The sequence below is a fragment of the Hesperophylax consimilis genome, chromosome 24, assembly GCF_061612785.1.
Source record: "Hesperophylax consimilis isolate HC1 chromosome 24, BYU_Hcon_1.0, whole genome shotgun sequence".
In the NCBI taxonomy this organism is placed as follows: Eukaryota; Metazoa; Arthropoda; class Insecta; order Trichoptera; family Limnephilidae; genus Hesperophylax; species Hesperophylax consimilis.
In genome coordinates, this window is record NC_142859.1 from 16,765,301 (window position 1) to 16,791,508 (window position 26,208).

The 26,208-nt window shown below is 32.2% G+C and overlaps 1 protein-coding gene across 3 annotated transcripts in view; it reads right to left on the reverse strand.

Moving 5' to 3' along the window:
- Positions 1-451: 451 nt before the first annotated feature.
- sano (CABIT domain-containing protein serrano) overlaps positions 452-26,208 on the reverse strand; it is a 233,013-nt gene continuing 207,256 nt past the window's right edge. For 2 of the 3 annotated variants that reach the window (XM_089646491.1, XM_089646489.1), the window contains exon 5: positions 16,840-18,801. The gene's annotated coding sequence lies outside the window, so the exon portion shown is untranslated. Of the gene's footprint in view, positions 477-16,839; positions 18,802-26,208 lie in introns of those variants that run through there. The other variant, XM_089646490.1, reaches the window with a different exon arrangement.

Consider the following 26,208-nt stretch of genomic DNA (forward strand, 5'->3'; position numbering starts at 1 on the left):
CCCTCCACACAGCATCTCTAGAGTGAAATTAATGTAAAAAAATAACACTTCATAAAAGAATGCCACTCTTCCTCAGTTTCCCTATGGCACATTTGTGCTGCACCAAGAAAAGTGACTTCTGATACCTACTGTTAATTGGTTGAATCCCAGCATCTCACTTTGACGTCCATCAACTCTCCTCCACCATATGAAGATGAAGAAGAGTTAATGGAAAATAATACAATATGACTTATGATACAACTTCTTATTCATAATCAAAAAATTTAAACAACACCTTACCAAAAACCGATTTGATGGCATTTTCGAAGTCCTTGTTGGCAATGTAGAGAGTCCTCCTCTCCCTGTGTCTTTGTGAGTCTATTGGCAGAACTTCCGAAGAATCCGTGTCTAGTTTGTGAAAGAATTGCTTTAAATTCAACAGCGAACTTGTATCCAGCTTCCATAATAGTTGCCCTATCACTTCCTCACATCGATTACTGAAAAAATGGTCACCAGAAAATACATACATTTTTTATACATCTTGAAACTCCAAAAACATACCTTCCCTTCTCTACAATTTTCTATATAAATAATAATAATAATAATAAATAAAGCAAATATACAAATTAATAATATGGTAACTAACATTTTTATTTACTAATTTAATTACCCAGTTAGCAGAGAAATATTCTCGGGTTTAATTGGGGAGCTAGTCAATTTACTATAGCTTAAAAATAATAAAGGTACACTAAAACTGGCTAACCTTTATGTATTTACACAAATTAAAGTATAATACTAACATATTCGAATATTGGACAGTTGGACAAGTGAAAAAACAAAGAAAATAGCATTGGAAATCTGAAAATCTTCGGCAAAATAATCAATTAATTTGTTTGTTGTTGGTTTTGGAAGAAAACGGAAAGTTCATTTAATTTTTAGTTACATCAGGTAAATCGTTAAATATTTTTGGGCCTAGATATGGGTAAAGGTGTTAAGCTGTCGTGTTGCACCTAGTTACATAGAATTATAAATACTCCCCGATGATCTAGGACAGCCCGGATTCCATAAAAAACCTTCAAGATTTTTTTTCAACAAGGTTTTATTGAAAATTTTACAAGTTTGTTCAAAAAGTTTTTTTAACAAAAGTCACTAGTGGGAAATCCGTTGCTCTTTTGTTTTTTTACATTATTCTCACAATCTACACGAATAGAGTGGTATATAAAAAGCATCGAATCTACGGAACAAGCTGCCACCAGGTGTACAGGTGCTTTCTATGCCACTTTTGTAAAAAAGGTTGTTATTTTCTAATACCCTTCTTTACTCCAATCATCCATCCTTGAAGATTTTATTAATGGTTAAATATGACCGAAGGAAATAGTTGGTAAAGCAGCGCGCCGACAAGGCAAAGGTTCACGTTCTTGTAGTCCTTGATGCGACCTTATCTTTTCGTGTTTCAACTCGCTAACATTATCTTCAATATTTAAATATTATTTTTTATCAATGCAAGCACTACCTACATAATTTAAAAATTCTTACAAAGAATCAGGATTGGTTGGAAAAAAATAACAGTTGATTAAGATCCCAATTTTAGGTATTAATACTTCTTTGTAATAAAACCTCATGCGTTCATAAATAAATAAAAAAATACATTAAAAAGTAGGTTTAAAAATAAAATTACCTTTTCAAAGAATGCCCCGTGGAGTTAGCGGATTCACTAAATGAAAGTTCATCCACAAAAATATCTTCGCTTATACTCATGATGATAAATAATTAATAATGTTCAGTCTTTTGATGAAATTCTGATACCCGACTAAATAACGGTAGGACACAGCCGACAATTCATGCGTTTGTTTTATATTTGAGCCCATCTGTTGGGTTCAGATAATAGTAATGAGCGTTGCTTGCTTGCAACTATCGCAGTGTATTTTTGTTAGATCGATATTTCGATACTTTTATGGTGCGACATGTGCGTTATTTGAAACCGCGTAGCTCGAATTGGATGCTATTGATATTAGTATACTCCTAGTTTATCTACAAAAGAGTGTGATAGTAGATCAATGTAAAATGAACTTTAAACAAAATTCTTGCTTGAACAAACTGTGTAATAATTACAAAAATATAGTAACCAAAGTGGACATTTAAAATTGCAAGCTAAACAAATAGAAAGAGTTCATAAAAGAATATTTCTCTGATATTCCGTGAGTATGTAACTTTTCCGTTGTATTTATAATTCTGTCTTCTTATGGTTACAAATAAATACAACCGTGTCAGGTATGCAGTGTAAGCACACTGAAAAAACAAATTCTAAATTATTATTATCATCAGTGAGATTTTCGTGTTTTAGTGTTGTATAATTCTGTATTAAACATAATTAATGTTGCTCCCTGTCTTATATAGTCACCCTCCATAAAATACATAGAGCATTTTTTGATTTTATACTATTTAATTATTTTTATTTTTTTATGTTATCTTATTAGAGGTACAGTAACAAGGAGGAATTCCATAATTGGTTTTATTTTGACTATACTACACATGTACGAACTGATAAAACATAAGCTGTCAATTTCCAGGAAATAAATATATAATCAACTTTGTTAGGAATGTTCCATTAATAATAATAATATTCTGTTTCTGAAAAAATAAGAAAATACGAATTTAGGAATTTGGCATTCTTAGACTAAAAATATTACCATTTGTTATTTCGGCTACTGGCATTATACCTAGCTCTCTCATTCAAAATTAGATTTGTTAAAGAATTTATACATAAAAATGCCAAAATCAGTCATTTTAAATACGTGTAGGATTACGAAAGATTTTTAAAATATTTATATTGAGGGATCAGTAGGATTTATAGGTCCAGTTAGGAGTTATACCGAGCCGAACCCTCTGATATGAAAATATCTGGAGTCGGTGAATTATTTTCCCATTTGTTTTCTGGTGAGTTGACGTGTTGTTCTTATATAGTTTTGTATTTATTATGCTTATATAATGCACTTGCATAATGTGGATTAACTAGATGATCATTTGTGGAAAAATGTGTGGAAGGGTTTAGTTTTTCCTGTGGGGAAGATTTAACCCGGACAGTAGTAAAATTATAAAAAATATTTAAGTGATTTGCATTGCGCCGTTTCAAATCACATTAAGGGCGCTATAAAAATAAACGTCCAAAAATCAATGTTACTGGCTTACAACTAGGATTTATAATTATAATCAGTGACTTACATCAAAGACAGTGACTTAAAAGTAGTGACTAAAATGACAAACATATTTATTTTGGGTTATTTGGATTTTTTATTTGGACAGCATTTCCTCCTTGCACGTTTGCTCTAAAGATTGCAATACGTTTATTAAGATAGGGGAATCTATCAAACAGACCGCCCGTTTCTGAAAGGGTTTTTCTCAAGTACCTTGGGGCTCCAGACCAGAGGTGGCCGCCAAATTCAACAGTGGGGCGCACTTGCGATTTGTAAGGGGTTAGGTTAGGTTAGGTATACTAATAAAGTATCTGCGGGCGCTGTACAGTACGCCTAGCTCTTGAGTGGTTAACTTGACTCTGGTTCGATGGAGCCCCCGTTCCTGAGCTGGTCACTTAGAGTTACACCAAGCATATCAATGAAAGGAGTGTTGGGAAGATTGCTAATCCAATATAACCTTAACCATTGTTTCCTTACCATTTTATCCCCGTATATAATATGCATTGATTTATTAAGATTGACTCCTCTGGCAGTTTTTTGATGGCACGGTTCAGAAAAAACTCATAAATAACTGCCTTTGAAATGATAGAGCAAGATGGAATTATTTTTGTGATTGGAAGAATATAAATCGTTGATTTCAGTCTATTTTGACTATGATTTCGTTATCTCAGTATCAAGGGACAACTTTAATGTAAATGGTCATTGTACCAAAGTGAGAGACAACACAATCTCTTAGAAATAAAAATGCACATTGAAAATAGGTACAATTTGAACCATTTTAACCGATCAGAAGACTAATCGCCATCAACTCAAGACTTGACGCCATATAAACGTATTAACCGCTGTGAGTGTGTACCCTTCTATGCCAATTTATATGCCATTTCCCCCTATGTCATTTGCCACGCATTCTGATCACTGTAAGTGGGTCGCAACGACCCTTTATATGCTATCATATTACGAAGAATAAGATAGTTATATCTGTGAGGCTTAGTTCCTATAATTATTCTATTATAATATTGCGTAATGCCAACAATATATTATTACATTTACTTGATGAAGAAATTAAAGGGAACAGGTTGCACTATTTTCTGTACAATGTTTCCCCATTCTTCCATTGATTTTTATCATAATTTTTTTGTATATGATTACTGCACATGAGTCTTAACTGATTCCAACGATCAGGAACCAGTGGGGCTATGGCATCCATATACGGTATGGTACGTTATGAAGATGCATGAGTGAGGAGGGGAAGGTAATGGAGAAGAGGGAGGTGGAGAAGTACCTACCTGGGTGTTTGGATCGGATCACCTCAGACGGCTAAAGTCATTTCAATCAACGTTTCGATTCTGATTATGCATCTACGGTGGCATCTCCCCACAGTTATAATGCTGTGAATATAACGTGACGCAAATATACTTTATATTATTTTTAATGAGTAAATTACGAAATAACACCAATTAATTAAATTAAATTTACTTGCGCACGCCGACATTTGAACCCACGATCTTTGGCTTGCTAGTTGAGAGCCTTCCCCTCGACTACGGAGAGCAATGTAGTAATACTATTATAGCCTACATCTTCAAGACTATAAATATATTGGTTATAGTTATATTAAATTCTATATACTATACGCTTGTTCAATCAATGCTTTCATATAATGTTGTATGTTGGGGTTCTTGTCACAAGACTACCCTAGAGCCTTTAAACGTTGCACAAAAAATAATGTAAAGAATTATGTTTGAGAGAAGTTTTTTGTATTCGTCACAGGTAAAGTGAAAGTAAAATCATGTCAATAAGGCAGTTGTACATAATACAGGCTCTCTGTAAATTATGTCAATAAGGCAGTCGTACATAATGCAAACTCTCTGTAAATTATGTCAATAAGGCAGTCGTACATAATATAAGCTCTCTGTAAATTATGTCAATAAGGCAGTCGTACATAATACAAGCTCTCTGTAAATTATGTCAATAAGGCAGTCGTACATAATCCAAGCTCTCTGTAAATTATGTCAATAAGGCAGTCGTACATAATGCAAGCTCTCTGTAAATTATGTCAATAAGGCAGTCGTACATAATACAAGCTCTCTATAAATTATGTCAATAAGGCAGTTGTACATAATACAAGAACTCTGTAAATTATGTCAATAAGGCAGTCGTACATAATGCAAGCTCTCTGTAAATTATGTCAATAAGGCAGTCGTACATAATACAAGCTCTCTGTAAATTATGTTAATAAGGCAGTCGTACATAATACAAGCTCTCTGTAAATTATGTCAATAAGGCAGTTGTACATAATACAGGCTCTCTGTAAATTATGTCAATAAGGCAGTCGTACATAATACAAGCTCTCTGTAAATTATGTCAATAAGGCAGTCGTACATAATGCAAGCTCTCTGTAAATTATGTCAATAAGGCAGTTGTACATAATACAAGCTCTCTGTAAATTATGTCAATAAGGCAGTTGTACATAATACAGGCTCTCTGTAAATTATGTCAATAAGGCAGTCGTACATAATACAAGCTCTCTGTAAATTATGTCAATAAGGCAGTCGTACATAATGCAAGCTCTCTGTAAATTATGTCAATAAGGCAGTCGTACATAATACAAGCTCTCTGTAAATTATGTCAATAAGGCAGTTGTACATAATACAAGAACTCTGTAAATTATGTCAATAAGGCAGTCGTACATAATGCAAGCTCTCTGTAAATTATGTCAATAAGGCAGTTGTACATAATACAGGCTCTCTGTAAATTATATCAATAAGGCAGTCGTACATAATACAAGCTCTCTGTAAATTATGTCAATAAGGCAGTTGTACATAATACAGGCTTTCTGTAAATTTTTCAACAACATTGATACTGCCAAAATATCACAACAAGTGCGCAACAATAGATTTGGGATCAACCAGTGAATACCAAAACATCCTTTGGACAAAGGAGTTTTTCTTATAAAGCTCAGTATGCTTGGTGAAAATATAAAAACTGTAGGTTCGTTGAATCTATTTCAAGAAAGGTGACCGGGTATGTCATCAAAATAGTAAAAAAATTCAATACTGGCTGAGAGTGGTGATTTTGGATTGCCCATGTCGTGGCTTCTGCCATGAATCACCAAGAGCCCCATACTCGATGTGATCCATCTGTGTTTGTGTTTTGTGATTTACTTATTTGATTGAATATAATTGTAAAGCTGCTCATTTCGACTCGAGGAATTATAGTGAGATGAGAAGCGGAGGAAAAAAATACAATGCTGCATCCTCTCTGAGATATTGATCCAAGAATGCTATAAATATTAAATTCCCTATATCTTTTATAGCACGCTTTGTTGGGTACAGAACTTTTTGAGTTAGTCAGCTTCATGGAATAATATATATGTGTTCATCGTGCATTATACACCTCGGCAAGTACAAATTTTTGCTCTGAAATACTTGGGTATATCAAACAATCTTTTTTCTCCTAGGGACGTGCGTAGTATCATAGCTTTCCACAGCACATTCTATAATAATGCGAAGGGTCTCCAAGTGTTCTCTGCCTATTCCTGCGTGAACATGACCGGAAGTTTATTGACCTACGTAACCTTGGTGATGTGGCGGCGAATTGCCGTTTTCTTTTGATCTGCCTCCCCTTGCATGGAGAATAATTAGTATTGTTGATTTATTAAAATCCTGTTAAAATCGGGACAGCAGCCAGCTTTCTAATAAAATATTTTAGTACTTTTCGAATACATCGAAACACGTGTTCATGCATCTTTTTTATGTGAAACTGTTAACTGGTACCAATCGTCTGGAGCCAGTGAGACTATGGCAACTCCAATCGGGGTATGTTGAGAGGCTGAAGGTAGTGAGGAGGGGAAGGAGATGATGTTCAGATCTGGTTACCAAACACGGCTAAAGCCATTTCAAGCAACTTTTCAATTTTGAATGGTGGAGTTACACCAGGGCGATACTAAGAATATCTTTTACATGGAATGTGCCGCAAGTCTACTATATAAAATTTTAATTGAATAAATTTGATTCAACGGGATTTGAATCCGCGACCTTCGGTTTGCTAGTCAAGAGCCTTACCCCTAAAAATTTTACCCCATTTTAACATTAAACGATCAATCAAATGCCAATAAACGCCAAACTTCAAAACAAACATAACGTTAAACAACAAATCAACTCGTTGGAAGTTGGAAGGTCTTTCACCTCCGCCATCTTTCTTTCACATAACCCACGCTTCGAGAATCAGGGCCTCGATTCTCGAAGAAATCATTCCACTCTGACTTTTGACGTTTAGCGTACCTTGTATGTACCTTTAACGAGACTCAAGAATAAGAATGTCGACCAATGTACGTGCTTTCATGAAGTTGAACATTCATGAAACATATTTTTTAAATGACTAGAATTCCTTATTGTTGTCTAGATTTCTTGTGCGTCCGTATCTTTAAAGCAACGTTACCACGGTTTGTAAGAGCACATTAGCGAAGCTGTCTTTTCTGTATGTTATTCATTATCCCTCTGCATCATTACATAATATTACATCCTTAAACATTGGCCAGTATATAGGTACCCAAGATAACGTCTGCTCGTTGTACGGTACTTACAATAAAACCAGTTTGTTTGTTTGTTATATACGAGTGATGCGGTTCCAGCTGAAGAAATAACCACCTGTAATAATTGGATTCATTGGCCTGAAGTCTGAACTTCCCCGAAAAATTATCATAATATGATTGTATCACTTTACCCAATATTCGCATGCCAAGTAGATAACCAGTTAGCAGGTACTCGAGATTATTTGGTAATGTTAAACGAAGCAGCGCGGAATATTTAACAAGTCTGGAATATTTAATTACGGATTCATAATAAGTTTTAACTTAAAAGTTAAATTTTAACTTTAACTTGTTTTGTTAAGTACATACAATTAAGATTATACATTGTGTCCGAAAATTCGTAGCCCAAGCAAGAAACTGGTTATCACATAGATAACACAAAAAAATCTTTTTTTTAGATTTATTCATTTATTTTATTTATTAATTTATTTAACGCCCAGAGGGCTTTTACATGGTTAGTAGTATACTTTTAATTTGACAGGTACTTTGAACAAAAAAAATAAGAATAAAATTACATTTGATAAAAGCTAAGCAACGAGTCATACAAACACAAGAAACAAAAATATAAAATTACAGCTATTTGTAGGTTTACATGGTGTGTTTAGGAGTATTGTTGAAATAAATGTTTTAAATGATCCACAAAACTTGCCAAGTTGGTATTGAATATGTCAACATCACCCAAGTAATGATTTCCCATGGTGTGAAGTCGTTGTATCGGAGAGTGGGCAGTGTAGTTACGCTTATGTGTGCTGCTGTAGAATATTGTATTTTGTCGTGTTGTTACTGTGGGTGTAAGTATGTTTATAAGTTGCAGGAGTTCACAACAGTCGAATTTAGAGTTAAGTATTTTGAATAAGAACGTTAAATCGTTTATTTTACGTCTATCTTATATATATCTAGGCATTTAATTTTTTTCGGCAACTAAGTGGTTAATTATATTTTTTTTGTGCCTTGTCTATGCTTCGACAGATTTTAAAATACATTAAACAGCTGATATTGACCCCCAACCCACAAATAGGTTTCTCTATGTAACGTAGATTCACAGGTTACCGCTATTACGAGTTTCCGGACACCGTGTAACTATATACAGGGTGTTAAGAGACTTACTTGACAATACTTTAACCAGTGATTTCTGACAGTATTTGGAATAAAATAATGTAAATGAAATTTAGGTCTCGGGTGACTTCTTTTTCTTCTAAACCAAACAATTTTTTTTCTTCCGCGTGACATCACCGGTCACTCAGCCTAGTAACTGCCCAATCCCTCACCCCGACCCTAACTGTCCAATACATAAAGGTTTTTTTATAATTTAAGATGAACAAAAAAAGTAAAATATTTTAGGAATCAATGGTTAAAAGTAAGTCGAGTACGTTCCTTAAGCCCCCGCATTCCCAATTTCTACCAATTTATAAAAAGTTTTTCTTTAACTATCCCGCAGCCAAGTGGGGGAGTTGGTAGTATCCAATATCCTTCTTATATTAGCTTAAATACTTGACATATAATTTAAGTATTTTACGTATTTCTGCGTAAATACATAAGTTACCATTAATAATTGGGATTTCTATAGTTTAAAAGCCCATAAGACAGAAAAATGCATGGGGTCGTCGGAAGACCCACTTGGTTACAGACGTTTTATTTGGCATCTTGGCCTGTCAAGAGTTAAATATTTAAGTAAAAAAATATACATGTTACTTTTTAAGATAATATCTAAACATTAATAACATTATAACGAAACTTAAATTGTTAGAAAATCCCTCGGTAAAAAATCGCAAAATGAGCTTCGAAAATTAAAAAAACAGGTTTTGTTCTATTATTTAATATGTTATGGGCAAAAATTCACAGTGTTTCTTTAAATGCAACTAAAGTATTTGTCGAGAGATTTTTGCTCTATTTCAAACGAGTCGTGTTTTATTAAATATTTTCACCATTTTCGCTTAATTGTTATCGTTTTTTAATATTAGCGCGCTCCCTCTAACATACGTATTTACATATCTCCCTTTCAAACCATCTTTTAACGCTTACTACGGGGCTTTAACACAATGTATAAATAATAGTGTCTGTGGGGGCGGGCAGCGGGCGGGTCACAAATATACAGTTTTACTCGGAGATTGAAGAAAAATTACACATTTGACTTTCAAAACAAGAGGAAGATGACTGTCTACGTGAGATTTCAAACCCACCCCATCCCATTTTCCCGCCCCTAAAAGCCAAATTTCTATACTTTTGAATAAATTTTGCACACTTGACGTTCAAAGTAATAGGAAAATTACTGTCTACATCTGATTGCAAAAAAACTCTGTAAAGTCAGCTAGTTTGATTAGACAAACAAATTAAATGGCAAAATGTTGTATTTTAAGATTTTTTCTTAAATTATTTAAGAAGTTATAAATCAATCAGGGCAATGCTTAAAACAACACATCTTAATATCAACACGCTTGTCAGTTCTAAACCTGCTAAAGCGAAATACATACCTATCTCACCTCATATTTAAGGCGATGCACTACGTAGTAATGTAAAATCATGTGTTTTTGGTTTGAAAATTTGGTCGCCTGTTTCAGATGCTTTAATGAAATACTGCGAGTAGAATATATCTTGGCCTTTGTATAAGCTTATAAGTCTTTTTATAAGCCCAAAAAAAAATGTATAAGGCCTATGAAAACTGCTCTAAAGTTCAAAATCTCCTACTTACGAACCCATTTTCGGTTATGGTTTTATTTTATAATGTTGCAAATTAAGTTATTTATAAAACGATCGGAAAAAAAATAATATTCCACATCCACAAAATAAAATAAAAGGCACTTTTTGGCCATGTTATTTTCTTGCATAAATCAAAACAGGCGGATGGTGTTAAACTGGAATTTAAACCTTATCGCCATCTAGGTAAGGGGTGTTATTGATAGCGGCTCGATCTAAGATATTACACGACGTAGTGCATCGCCTTAACTAGATTTTGAAAAAATTACGACTCCTGCGTTGTTGGTACAGAATGTGTTATACTTTGAACTACATTAAAAAAAAAACAATGAGTCCCAACTGCTCCCAAGCCGACCATAATATCATGTTGGGTCACATTCAAGCTTTTAACTTTTTATTATTGATATCGTTACTGTAATTGATAATAATGTTATTTATAATTTGAACGATTCATCAAATTTCATGAGAATTTGAACGATTCATCAAATTTCAAAGATATTTTCATGTTCTGGGAAGGTTCTACTCAAGTTCTGTTATTTTTTCAGTTTTGTGTAACAACTGGTCAACAATGATATAATAATAGAACTTGAATAGAATCTTCACAAAACTTGAAAAAGAACATTGAAATTTGTTGTATTGTTCAAATTCTATAATATCATATATGTATAACTTCCTCAGAACGAATTGTTCAGAGAGTTTGAATAATTCTTCAAATTCAAATTATAATTACAGAACTTGAATAGAACCTTCAAAGAACTTGAAAATCAACTTTGTCAGAAAATGGCCTGAATTTCCTAAAAGTTTATCATGAAATGGTCTGAAATTATTTTTTTAACCAGATTGCCAATAATTTTAAAATATTCTTAATAAATTAGCATTACAAAATTTTCTCCGTGGAGATGTAGCACTTTACAATCATTTACCCTCATGTTCATAACAAAACACCCTTCAATCAGCAGATGTATATAATTTTTGTTTTTTTACTTTCTCTGCCTGCCGCGAGGGTGACTGCCCGAAGCAGTGCCGGTGAGTGAGTGAGTGATTAACCTCCAGTGAACTTGTATCTATCAGTTTGTCTATGATATTTGGTTAACAATCAGATAAGAAATCCTACAAAAAACTATCTATGGTTACATAATAGATTACTACTGGGCGGTTCAGAAGGTACGCATACATTAAAAAGTGCATGCATTTATTTATTTAAAGTAATTTTTAAGTCAGTATCTTTTTTGATACCTTACAAGATATCTAACTACTGGGGACAGTGGAACTATGGCACACAGTTGTGAATACTCGTGAAAGATCGCTATTCAAAATCGAATAGTTGCCTGAAATGGCTTTAGTAGAACACGAGTCCCAACTTCCCCAATTGGAGTATTGTGAAGCTGAAGGTGAAGAAGATTGGGAAGAACCTACTTGGCTATTCAAATCTAGTCACCTAAAACCTTAAGCCATTTCAAACAATGTTTCAAATTCTGAATGTGATCTTACACCAGGGCGATACTGAGAGTATCTTCCATTCTGAAATGTTCCGCAAATATATTAGATATATAATTTTTTATTTAATGATTTGTTTTTGAAACAACGAAAATTAATTTAATTAAATTTATTTGCTCAGGACGTAATTATAACCTGCGACCTCCGGATTGCTAGTCAAGAACCTTACCCCTAGACCACAGAGGAATTCGGAGGAATTGAACCCACAACGCATGGTTGGAAACCTAAAGATAATAAAAATAAGAGAGATAGGCCATAAACCAATATTATCGCGAAACCACGCGTTCCTACTGCAAATCGCATATACTATATACGAGTACAAGTAGTTGATTATCTAGAAATTAAATAATTTACAAAAATAATTTAAATGATGTAATTTAAAATAACATTTTTCTACGCTATCCGCGTCTGTCTGTTTGTGCGCATAGTTATTTCACGTGCAAATGTGCAATGTGCAAAATGGGTACCCAAAACCATTTGAAATGCAAAATGGAAATGGGTCAAAACATTTCCATTTGAAATGGATTTATTTGAAATAAAGCACATCTCTGATTACATGCATATTATATTTATAGAATGTCGAGAAAAGTCTCCGAGCAAGGCCGGGTAAACGACTGCTAGTTAAAAATAAAACAAAATACCAACGGTAAGTTTAGTATAATTGGCAGGAACAATCTGTAGCAAACAGAGTTAAGACGAATGACTCGACAGTTTGAGCTGATCAGTATTCGCCCAATGGCGAATCAAAGAACGCCCTGAGATTAGCTACCTACGTGAGGAGATGTAGGTATTTAAGATTTAAGATAATGCTAGAGTATCTTGATCTCCAAATACTGTTTTGTTGTGGACGGTAGATGACACGGCTGTATGTATTTGAATAATGCATGAAAGTTCGTTATAGCTCTTTTGAATTGCTTAAATTTTATTTATTTATAATATAAGTTTTGAGGTAGTGAATTCTAGAGTTCTTGACAGGGTGCATGTTTAACGTGGAAATAATTTTATTGTATTGTAATAAGCATTTGTTTTACTTGATCTTACCATGTCTTCCTCGGGCGTCTTTGACCTCTTCAACCATTCACTTCCAAGTCATACGTCATCCTTTCTACGTTCATCTTACTTACGTTCATTTCATTTTGTCACAAGTAATTCACTCGGACATTCCCGACTTTTTCAATCATTATCCACATTGTTACTGTTAAAAAACTACATTATATCGACGTTAATTCTACTCCGTATCTCATTCCAGTGCAGAGATAATCTCGATCGTTCCTAACTTCTCATACCATTCAAAGCACTCTAACACTCCTGGTACTAATAAAAACAAATTTTCAGCGACATCGGATGAATGGTATAGGAATGCGTACGGGAAAAACAAAGAAACATTCCTTTTTATACAGAGATTTTTAAATATTCCTTTAGAATCACAGGCAGAACTATCCAGAATCGATCAAAATCTAATAGTTCTGCATTTGATTCTAACTTCGTGGAGGTTTCTAACTTTGATGCCAAACACGATTTTCAAACCATTTTAATGCCACAGAGATAAAATTTGAGATAACTAATGTAACATTTTTAAGCATAATATGGCCTTAATGACAATATGGCATATTTTGTATTTTTTTTTATAGTTCTACCTTTGATTCTATACGACTCGAATTATATGATAACATTGCACTTCCATAAGGGCTTTTTACATAGATTTCATAAAAATAATTTTAAGTATGTTATTCTAGCCTTCTTGTAACTAGTTTCCCTACATTTTAACACATCTTCAATTTCTGCGAAAGTATTGCCAACTGCATGCAATCTATGTACAAGAAAATATAAATATATATCATAGGTACACAACATGAAGTATCTTATTCCTGTATATTGTTTCATCTCTGTAAATCGTGTACTGTTTGTTTCTATAATATAAAAAATAAAAAAATGATACAATTTTCTTTGAATTTTGATTCAGGGTTTTTTTTCTTGAAGGGAGTCTTTTTGATTTCTTTTCCTCGTCTCATGTTTGTGTTTGTGCAGCAGGTTTTCAATTTTTCTTAGAAATTCAATTAGTGTATGGCCATTAATTATTTTATATATTTCAGTTTGTAGATAAGTATTATGATATATATTTAAATACTTATCTACCTTATTATGCTGTCTCAGTAGAGGTAAAGTCACAAGAAGGAAATCCATAATTGGTTTTATTTTGGCTACATAATACTTTTTTTTTGTATTAGGCAATTCACCCTAAAAAGAGTGCTATGTGTAGATAATAATATATATATATATTTGGTAAAAGGTATCTGAAGATGGTGATAATTAAAAATAAAACATTCAATATAAGTTTGTTTATTAATCAGCGATGAAGACAAAAATACAATAGGTAGATATAAGATTATGTAAATGTTTAAAATACAATATGCCCTTAATTACATTTTTACCTAAACATAATAACTCCTACTAAAGAATAAAAAATATCATAATCATGTTTAATTACCATTGTCGAAGACCAGAAAATCTCACTCTCAGTTGAATTCTTATTTAGAAAAGTGAAAATTTTAAACGTGTGAAGCTCGTTACTCTCTCCCAAAGGAAAATTATCAAAAAAATCTTCAAGGGTCTTTTGTTTTTATTATAGCTGATTTTATTTAGTTTATTGATTGGAGATTTTTAAATTACGTATGCAACATTGTCTTTAAATGTACAAACAGCGCCATTTTCATATTTAACATTAAATTTCTATTATAGTTTATATAATAATTTTGTGTATTTTTTTCCATAATATGCACTTTTTCTTTAAGTTTTAATATTTGTTTTCAAAAAATGTTATTTTCCATAATGATGTTACTCATATACCTACGACTACAATAATACGGGCATGAGCCTAGTAAGGTAGTTGAGAAAATAACAGAAATTTTAATTTTTGAAATTCATAAATAAAAAAACAACTATTTGAATTTCACTTTTGTTTTCAGTAATGAATGAATGAAAATGTTGCAAGCGGAAATTAACCCACTTCCCGACATCCGATCCAGCTGAAACTTGGCAGATATACTTGTTATCGATGACAATGTATTCTATAAACTTTTAGTTTCAATCGTGTTCACACACGCATTTCTCTGAAATCGGGTGACATCATATACGAAATACATGTCGATCCTACCCGATCGGTATTTGGCAAGTTTAGTAGAGTTGTCGACTTCAGTTTTCTCTATAGGAAGTTTCAATCCAACCATATTTTAAAAATACATTTATAATAGATGTATTATAGTAAAAAAATGTGTTTTTATGGTACCAGTTAAACGCTAATGCTAGTTCGGTTTCAGATTTCTATCAAAATATGATCAGCTTACAAAAGCATGTCAATATAACAGTCGTGCTTTTCTGCTGATCAAAAATTGTTCTAAAGCATAAACTGACCTAGAAGCAGCGCTGATTGAACATTTAGTGATAATGTTACTTTCAAATTACAGCGAAACTTTATTCAAGACCAGGACATGAGAATTTTCCACCTGACTAAATATATTTTCTTTCGAGATTGGAATTTCGGGTCTCCAAGAATTTTAAAATAACTCTTCAGCTAACGAATATAACCTTCATATAATATGTTGTTTGCCTGTTAAAAACCTAAATTCTAATACTTTTTACTTAAAAAATCATTCAGTATTTGCTTATAAATTTTACTACTTACACATTTGATGTTAGTATAATAAAATAAAAACTATCGAATTGAATCGATTTTAAGACAGATTTTAATTATGCGGCTGTAGTGAGCAGTTGGGACTCTTATGCGGTATTCAAATAACAAAATACATTAGATTCGAACTCGGTGTTGATATTACAAACAAGTCCACAACATAATTATTTTACCTCTGCGTATAATTTTTATAAATGATATTTATGAGAAAAAAAGAGGCATTAAAAAAATACGAAGCGTTTTATAATCGGAGTCGTCTTTTAGTCGGCGTCTTAAAACCTACGTCGTATTAAAAACGACGGTGTCTTAAAACCGACGTCGTATTAAAAATGACGGTGTCTTAAAACCGAAGTCGTATTAAAAACGACGGTGTCTTAAAAACGAAGTCGTATTAAAAACGACGGTGTTTTAAAACCGACGTCGTATTAAAAACGGCACTATCTTAAAAACGACGTCGTATTAAAATCGACGGTGTCTTAAAACCGTCGTCGTATTAAAAACGACGGTGTCTTAAAACCGACGTCGTATTAAAAACGACGTCGTCTTATAATCGCTGTCGTCTTAAAAAGGAGTCTTCAAAATGACGGAGTCTTAAAATACATAAAATAAGGTGGATATTCAGAAAAAGGCACATTTTTTAAAAGTATTGAGTGTACACTTATTGTTATAAATCCAGGTGAAATATATGAAAGGTTCGTCATACTATCTTATTGTTTTATACTTAGTACCCTAAAGATTCAATGTCAAAAATTAATATGGCAATCTTAAACAGCCACTTTAAATACGAGATCAAATTACAATTATTACTTAATTAAAAATAATGTATCATTAACAAGGTTGCACAACTGGATACAAATATTCATAAACGAAATACCAAAATGAATCGTGTTTTTTTAATAACTTTTCAAGTGAAAATAATTCTATGAATCCGGCAGCAAAAATAGAACTGTTCTTAAATAAATAAAAATTTATTGTGTTTCATCGATATATTAATTATTATATTTTTATTCGATGAATTAAATTAATTAAATAAAAACAAGAATACAGATTCAATTCGTGATTTAGAAAAAAAAACATGAATGGAAAAATATTTGAATATTTCGTTTATAAAATCTAACGTTGAAGGCAGTTTTTATTGGCAGTGTGAACTAAAACAATAGTTTCAAAATAATCAAATAAATGTTCAAAATTATATTATTTAAAATAACCATTCACACGACTGAAAATGCATAAAATTGTAAAAACTTTTACATATTATTATAAAAGGCATATTTGTAATTTAAAATTGATCATAAAAAGTTTATCGAAGTATGGCGAATAGTTGAAAGCTTACCTACGTATAATATGAAATATTTTTATTTTTTTATTTTTAAAATCACCCTTATAAATCATTGAAGATCATTTTTTGGTAATTTGATTTTTAAAAGACTGTTTTCAAACATATCCTATGACTCTAAGAATATTGAAATGTTGCAGAAAATCGTAACGATTTTATAAATTGATTATTGTTTACCTTTTTAAAGTAAAATAAAATAAATATCATATGTTTCTGTACCTCAGAAGCACACGTAAGCAACCTCAAAACACGAAATGTTCAGGAGAGCCGAAAAACTATGCTTGTTTAGCAAATCTCTAGTTAATTCCATACATATTTTGATGGACAATTTAAGAGGAAGCTACAAGCCAAAAATGTGTATATTCTTAGTATATCTTATATTGTAGGTAATAGGCATTAAAATCGCTTGACAAACGGAGTCTAGAAACTGTCGATTTCAAGAACAAAACTGGTTTTTATTTATTTTGTAAATAATTTTATAAGAAAGCAAAAAAGTTAATCAAGTGAAACTGTCACAGATAATCTTAGCTAAAATACTGTATTTTTTAAAGTTGTTTCCGTTATGCGTTCATACAATTTGTATGGAATTTTTTTTTTATTTGTTTATATTTTTTTTTTTATGAGTTATTTATTTTTTTATTTGTATTCTACTCAAGCGAAATAATTGAAGAAAAAAAGAATATTTTTTTTGTATTCATAATGTTAACACCAATTCGTTATAAAGATTAATCAAAATAGTGATTTGGCATTAAGCTTCGCCTCAATGAAATATTGTTCTTTTTTAAATTATCTAACAAAATATTTGCGGAAGTTAAAAAAACCTAGTTTTCAGCTCTTCTGAACATTTTGTGTGTTTTAGACTTACTTATCTAGTATGCTTATCGGGCACAGAATTGAATAACCTATTATTTACGATTGACATCTAAGTTTTTGGAGTTACTTTAATTATTGCATATGTGTTTAGTTCATAGATAGAAGAAACAAAAGGAGATATAGCACGAACGAGAGCCGACTGTTGCCGAGATTCGACCAAAATGAAATAGCGTCATTGATAGCTTGGTGTGTAGGTAGAACCAAAGGCGGTGCTATTTGCAGGATTATGGGTGAACGATGTTGGCGACACGTGTTGTGCGTGGATCTCCATTGTTTCTATAATCATAGCTTCAGTAAAACAATGAAAACCAAAATGCTACAAACTTATTTAACAAATCATCATAAAATTATAGAAAAATGGGTCAGAATTTATTCCATATCATGATTTTAAAAACTTATTAGTATAATATATTTATTGGTTCCTAATTGAAAAGGCAGGAATTATTTAAATAAAGAGGCACTTTTTTTTAAATACATTTTTATAAGGCCTCTATAATTTTTAAAACGACAGATTTTCACAAAATATTTAGAAATTTTATAATTTCACAAAATTAATATGTGAACGTTTTCTGTATTTTGCATACATGAAACAATGAAATTATTTATGGAAATGTATGTTAATTTTAAGAAAATGTATTTAAAACAATAAATTGAAAAATAACGCATAAAACTATCAGTCAGAATTAAAATAAGGAGAAAAAAAAGTTTTTCGAAAATAAGTTCGTTTATGCTTTAAACTTTGTTCAACAAAAAAGTCTTGCATATATTTAAAAAAAGATAGCTATTTCGTTTAATCTATTGATAAAAATAAGAAAGAAAAAATAATTTGTTATTTGATAACACTACATCTAAAACAATGTTTGTGACTTTTAAAGATATATATAATATTCTTCCTCTGAACCTTCTTGACGTTTTGTGAAGATCTCTTCAATTCCTCCTTTTCCTTTTGATCCTGGAAAAAAGAAAAGAAAAACATCAAAATTCAGCAATTTATTAAAAAAAGCAAAACCACATACTTTGGAGAGCTGCAAGTATAAGTTTTACGTTAATTACATTCTATCAAATTATACACGGAGAAAAAATGAATATTGCTAATTTATTAAAAACCTCTTCAAATCCGGTTAAAAACATGATTGCAGGCCGTTTCCTGATAAACTTATAGTAAATTCCAACCTGCGTTTGTCTTGAAAATGTTAAGATTTTTATGAACACGTGTTCCGACATCGCGATAAAACATTGCTGTTTTACTAAAAGTTTATCAGGAAACCTATAAATTTATTCGTTAAGGGCCTGCAATTGAGTTTTTAACCGGATTATGAATAATTTGAATTCTTGATTCTTAATAAATTAACAATATTTTTTCTCCGTATAAAATCTTCTTAGCATATTCTGCCGTTAATTGTTATTACGGGTGACAGCTGTTTCGCCTCAAAATTTATTATGTCTTTGGAAGGCGAAACAGCTGTCCCGCCTAATAATAGTTACACAGCAGAACTTCTTCATAAATAACTGTTTTTTTTAAATTTTACAATAATATTATTGAATACATAAAAGAAAAACTTTAAATTGAAATGAATTCCTACAAATTAAACTTGATAACAATATATTTTTTTCTGATCAATCAAGAAGATCAGAATATTTTTGAAAATCAGCTTCTTTGTAATAAAATTTCAACTTATTGATAATTATCAAAATGCAAAGAGGTTAGACCACGAGGTGCTATAAAATAAAATAGAATGAAAAATTGCAAAAGCCCTCAAAAGGTGAGCTCTATCTTTATGAAATTTAAATAAAATTTTCTTCTACGTTTATACATCTTTGAAATTCACCCTACTGCAAAATTAGTGAGAACAATGAATGCATCAGTTTTCCACCCAGTTCTATTGCTCTACTAGATAAGCCCTCCATCATTGCACAAGCAACAGCTTAAACTTAAAATTATGGTTTTAGGATGAATTCAAATATTGTCAAGTTATTTTTAACCTGTAAATGTTATCTTTCTTTAAAAAAACATGATTTTACATCATTGTTGAAATATTCTCAGTATCGCCCTGGTGTAAGACCACCATTCAGAATTGAAACGTTGCATGAAATGGCTTTGTTTGGTGACCAGATCTGAATAGTCAGGCACTTCCTAACCTTCCTCTGTCCCATCTCCTTCCTCTCCCCACTACCTACAATCGGGGATGCCATAGTCTTACTGGCTCCAAACGGTTGGGAGCGGTTGGAACTCTTGTGCGGTATTCAAATTAAAAAAAAATCGGAGCTCTTCGCAGCAAGATTGTGATAATGTGCTTTCTTTGCCATTCCTAGTCACAAGTGTCGGCAGTATTTCATTATCACGTTCACTCGCGTGTCACGTGTTATAAATAAATAAAGTGACAGCTGTTGTGCCTTATTCAATCTTCTAGCAATCATATTATTCCTTTCCCATTACCGACCGCATAAATAAAATAAATCTGCCTAGCAACAAGGAAACAAGAAACATTCTATACAAATGGGAGCTAAATTATGCATTATGTAACACAGGGATCGTCAACCATTTACAATAAATATTTATTTTAAATTTATTAAAAGAACACAGAGTAAATCTAAATTTTTTGACTAAACACAAAAAATGCCTTCTTGGGCCTTTTTCGCTAAAAATATACTGTTTCTCAGTGACGTTTGGCAAGGAATTCACTGTCGGAAGTGAATATGAATGCTCCAAGACATGCGAAGTTTGTGTAGTCGGGATCATTTCTAATCGTGCTACACAAGATTTAAGAATTAATTGAAATAACATAATATTATGGAAACCACGACGGCTACACCAAAACTAAATGCCGAAAACCACATTAATTTAGCTAATTTTTATGCAGGCATCCCGGCCCTAAGAGGATTAACGCGTGGAATTTGGTATCACTCCTAGTTTTTATAAACACACACTTTACCACAATCTACACATATGCCCTGATGATGGACACTTTAGATAACGCTGTTCGAAGCGTAGGCTAAATGAGAAGGAAGTGCACAACACGGCAGAATAAGACGAATCACGATAAGTAATACACAACAAAATGTTTTAGTTATTTATTTATTATTCTTAAGTTAGTTCACATCGTTGTGTGTGCCAATAATTTTAGAAAGATATTTACATTTAAACATTAACAAAAATAATATCTCTGTATCATTAAAAACACAAACAAAAACATCAGTATTTGAGGTGTACATACTTTCTTTATTCCCTTTTAAAATGAATCATATATTTAATCTGAATAATTTCATTCGTGATTTTGTTGTAAAGTTGGACAACCTGGTACATCCAAGATTTCTGGATGCTTAGTTTCTTCTTTGTGGGCAATATAATTTGCTTTGAATTTCTGGTCCCGCGTCCGCGTATCTAGTGATTGTACAGGGTTTTCCAATAAGAGGTGTTATTTTGAATAGCCCGCTATTTCGGTAGATAATACATTTGAAGCTCTTATTTTTTGACATTTGACAAGTAGAAACTACGTTATTAATAAAAATGAAACAATACGCGCTTCAACAACTCATTGAAATTATTAAAATTCACTTGAGTGAATCAAATGCAAATCATCTTGAGTGATGAGGCCCATTTCCACCTCGGTGGCTTTGTCAACAAGCAAAATTGTCGCATCTGGGGCTCGGAAAACCCAAGAGTTATTGTTGAACTCCTATTTATCCTCAATGTTTGACTGTTTGGTGCGGCTTATGGTCCGGCGGAGTCATTGAACCTAACTTTTTCGAAAATGAGACTGGAGCAACAGTTACGGTGAATGGATTGCTCTATCGAGAGATGATTAATTATTTTTTATGGCTGGAATTGGATGGTATTGATCTGGACAACGTTTAATTTCAACAAGACGGCGCTAAGTGCCACACTAGCAACGAACCATTGATCTCTTACGATTGAATATCAAAATAACACCTCTTATTGGAAAACCCTGTAGTATATTTTTACTTTCATTTCCTTAGATATCATCCCATGTTTATCTTATATATAAAAATAAATACCTTAAAATACATAGTTTGCTTCACTATCATAAAATTATAGATAAATAGGTCCTTTAACATGAGATAAATCTTTGAAACTACATGTCCCTTCACCCAGCCAGCATAATAAGAATGAATTATCTTCTTATGATTTGTTTCGTCTTGTTTCTTTTTTTTTCTTGTATTATTTGTGAACATTCTTTTATGTATATCCTTGTTTGTTTCCATTTTGTTATTTTGTTGCTGTTCGTTATACTTAACCCCACTTTTTAATTTTGTACTTTATTGCGTGTAAAACTTGTAGTTTTGATTTAAATATAAATAAGTATCTATTACCTCCCTTATGTAATGTAAGTTCCTCCCATCTAAAAATGTGTTTTGGAACGCATCGTGCTTGCCTTAGCAATTTTTATATATTTTTAAAATATAAAACATGTATTCTTATTAATCGCTGTATTTAAACATATACGTATATATGTATATTTTGGTTTGACTGAGATTTGAACTATCCTCTCCATTTCCGTGATGTCATCCAATTTCATGTATGTCAGCGTGTGTATGCGTGATTGCCATCAAAAGTGTACAGAATGCATTGTCATCTATAACGAGTCTGTCTGCAGAGTTTCAGCACGATCTGATATCGTGAAGTGCGTTAATTTCCACTTCCAAGATTCGATTTCATTCAAACATTCATTCTAGAAATATGTCAAAAAATTAATGAATTTCTCCAAAGTTTGCAGATCTCTGACCACCGTAACCAGATTCCCCCGTAATGGCCCGCCATTGTACGCGATACATGATGTGTGAAGAAGCTAGGAGCAAGGTCAAAGGCACGGCCATCGGAAGACAGCTAGATGTTAGATAGCACCCGGATGTGCAAGGTGACGGAAGTCGGGGTCAACCACCTTCGGCAGACCAGGTAGGTAGGTACACAGGAACACTATATACTATGTCTAGTACCACAATATCGAAAAACAATGCAGTTACTATAACTCCACTGCCGTCATAAGGAAAAAAGCAGCTGAAGATTTTTAAAGGTCACATTCTGACGAATGAAATAATGTAAGTTCTGACAAAAAATTATGGCTACTTATGTAGGAACACGTGTTCATAAAAAATTTAATATGTTCGCATTTCTTCATTCTATAATATCAGGATAAACGCAACAGCATGAACTCGTGTTCCGATATATCATGAAAGTACTGATAGTTTATTTGGAAATAGCCTGCTGTCACCTCTGTAACAAGATTTTAATAAATCAACAATACTTATTTTACTTCGTGTGGTAAAGCCGACTCTAGTGTAGCAAGCGTGGCAAGATGGTACGGCGCTTCATTCGGCCAGTCTCGTGACTTGTCGGCTTTTTCCGCCCCTCCGCCAAAACTCTGTGCGGTATGTTTTAAAAATAATAAAGACATTCATGTTTTACTATCAAAAATATAAAGACTTGTTTACTTTCATTATCACTTCCTTGGATAAAAATGGATATTTAAAAAAATATATATAATAGCCTTTTTGCTTATGACGGCAGAACTATGTCATGTGAAACCGCACAAGCGACCCAACTGCTCTCAATCATCTGGAGATATGAGATCCCCAATCAAGGTATGTTGTGGGGCTGGAGGTAGCGGGGAGGGGGAGGAGATGAAGAAGATGAAATTGAGGAAATACCTGGCTATGCAGGTCTGGTCCCAAAACACGGCCAAAGCCATTTCAAACATGTTTCATGGTGGTCTTAAACGAGGTACAAAAAAACATTAATAATAATATTAAATGGTATTAGATTTGAACCCTTACCTTTGAATTGTAAACAATTTTCGTTTAATCTTACCACGTGTTACCAAACTAACGTAAATAAATATGTAATTATAGGAAATATAATCCGATTTACTTTCTTCGTGAATAAAACATCTCACAAATGGTTCCACGCTAACTCAACACAGTGTCTATTCAACACACTTTTAAAAAGTGATATAAAGTCATTAAAAACGATGGAAAAAAAATTAACCTAACCTAACCTACTTAACCCAGTTAATAAAGATTTTGTTTCATCACTTTCCATGACTTTATATAACTTTTTAAAGATGTGATGAATTATCATTTTGATGATTTATCCGGTCGCCCTCACAAATATATACTCGTATATTTTGTAGGCGATTCAATCGGTTAGAGCCAATCTGACTAAAAGTCCACTATGATAAATCCTTTTATAAACTGTCTACTGCAGATATAATTATTGAAGCGAAATTGTAAAAAATACTATTTTGAATATTAAAACACTGTAAAACTGTGTCATATATACACATTTACCATATTATTTAATTAATACCGTCCATACAAATATTAATATGGAAACGTATGAAACTGTAACTGCGGTTCAAAGTCAACGAATCCAATTAAATTTCACCCTTCATCGCATAGATTCTATAAATTTGGCAGATTATGACAAGCGATCGTTAAAAACGTGTTTGCAAACTGGCATAAAATGCCATAAATCGCTCGAGTAGATAATCATAACACTATTTTTTAATATTTCTATTTTTGAGACCGATAATTCGTGGTGGAATTCCATTATAATATATTATAATAAAACAAATAAAAAACTTTATTCCACTTAATTTTATTTTGACCGTAACCGGTTTCAGCTCGTCAAAGCCATCTTCAGACTGGTACACAAAATTCTTAGTCTACGGTTTATATACACAACATATGGGGGAGAGGGGAGAGGGGTAGTTTATAGGGTTTTAATCAATTTTATTTGTTACTAAGAACAAATTTTGTTACTAATTTGTTACTAAGAACAAATAAAATTGATTAAAACCCTATAAACTACCCCTCTCCCCTCTCCCCCATATGTTGTGTATATAAACCGTAGACTAAGAATTTTGTGTACCAGTCTGAAGATGGCTTTGACGAGCTGAAACCGGTTACGGTCAAAATAAAATTAAGTGGAATAAAGTTTTTTATTTGTTTTATTATAATATATTATAACAATATTTATATTGTATGTACTTCCAACTGTGTTACTGAGAAACAGCATTTTATTTTGCTTGCGCGTTTTAGCGAAAAATCAAATTTGTATATATTTTTAACTTTTTACTTATTATTTCTGATAACATTGGTTATTCGAAAATTGTTACATTTTGTCTCTTTAATTTTGTCAAATAAAAATGTATTCTTTTCTAAATTACTGGAATTTTCTTTTCTGAAATAGAAAAACAAGTTTTAAGCAAGCTGTATGCAAGCAATACATCTGTGGAAGGTGTGAGTAGGTACTAGGTACTGTGTTCGTGTCAACTCTTAATGCAATACTTATTTGTATCACCAAATGATTAATGGGAAGGTAAAAATCAATATAATTTATTTTATCTTTCTGATTTTATGTCCGGGTTAAATCTTCCACATAGGAAAAACTAAACCCTTCCACACACTTTTCACAAATGATCATCTAGTCAATCAACATTATGCAAGTGCATTATACATATAAGCAAAATAAATACAAAACAATACAAGAACAACACGTCAAATCACCAGAGATCAAATGGGAAAATAATTCACCGACTCCAGTAATTCCTATGTCTGTGGACTCCAGATATTTTCATATCAGAGGGTTCGGCTAGGTAGAACTCCTAACAGGGCCTATAAATCCTACTGAACCCTCAACATAAATATTTAAAAAATCTTTATTATGATTATCATTTTACTCGATAAAGAGATATTTTAGCCATTATGGCGTCTATTTGTAATTTCACATAAATCCTTTGTCGAAATTAATACATTTCTGTTTGTAAACGACTACCAAAGATTTCCGCATTAACTGTAAACTACGTGCATGTAATTAAATGTTAAAGTTCAACAAACGCAATGAGAGAATATTTTACAAAAAAACTGATTATTTATGTGAGAATATTCATTACAACATTTATAACATTAAAAAGACAGACCCTGGCAGTGAATACACAAAGAATGGTTCAGATCTTTGCTAATTGCATTGATTTAGTTGCAGCAGGAAATAATAGATGGCAGTAATGCACGATTGTCTAACAAAATAATGGGGCAAAAACCTTCGTAAAATTTGATTCTTTTTTAAAATATTATACCTACTTTAAGATAATGTGAAACTGTAAATTAATAAAATTGGCGTTGCTACCAAATTCGGACGAGATTCAAATTTAATTTTACTATTTAAAAAAATAACGAAAACAATATGGGCGTGATGACTTATTACTTATTTATCTCCACAGCTCATGATTGAAATGAGGTAAGATGCTGGAAATTAGTAACTATGTATAAACAAGAACATATTGCTTACATATGTTTCCAAATATGAACTCTCAATAGCCCTGACGAAAGACTATCATTC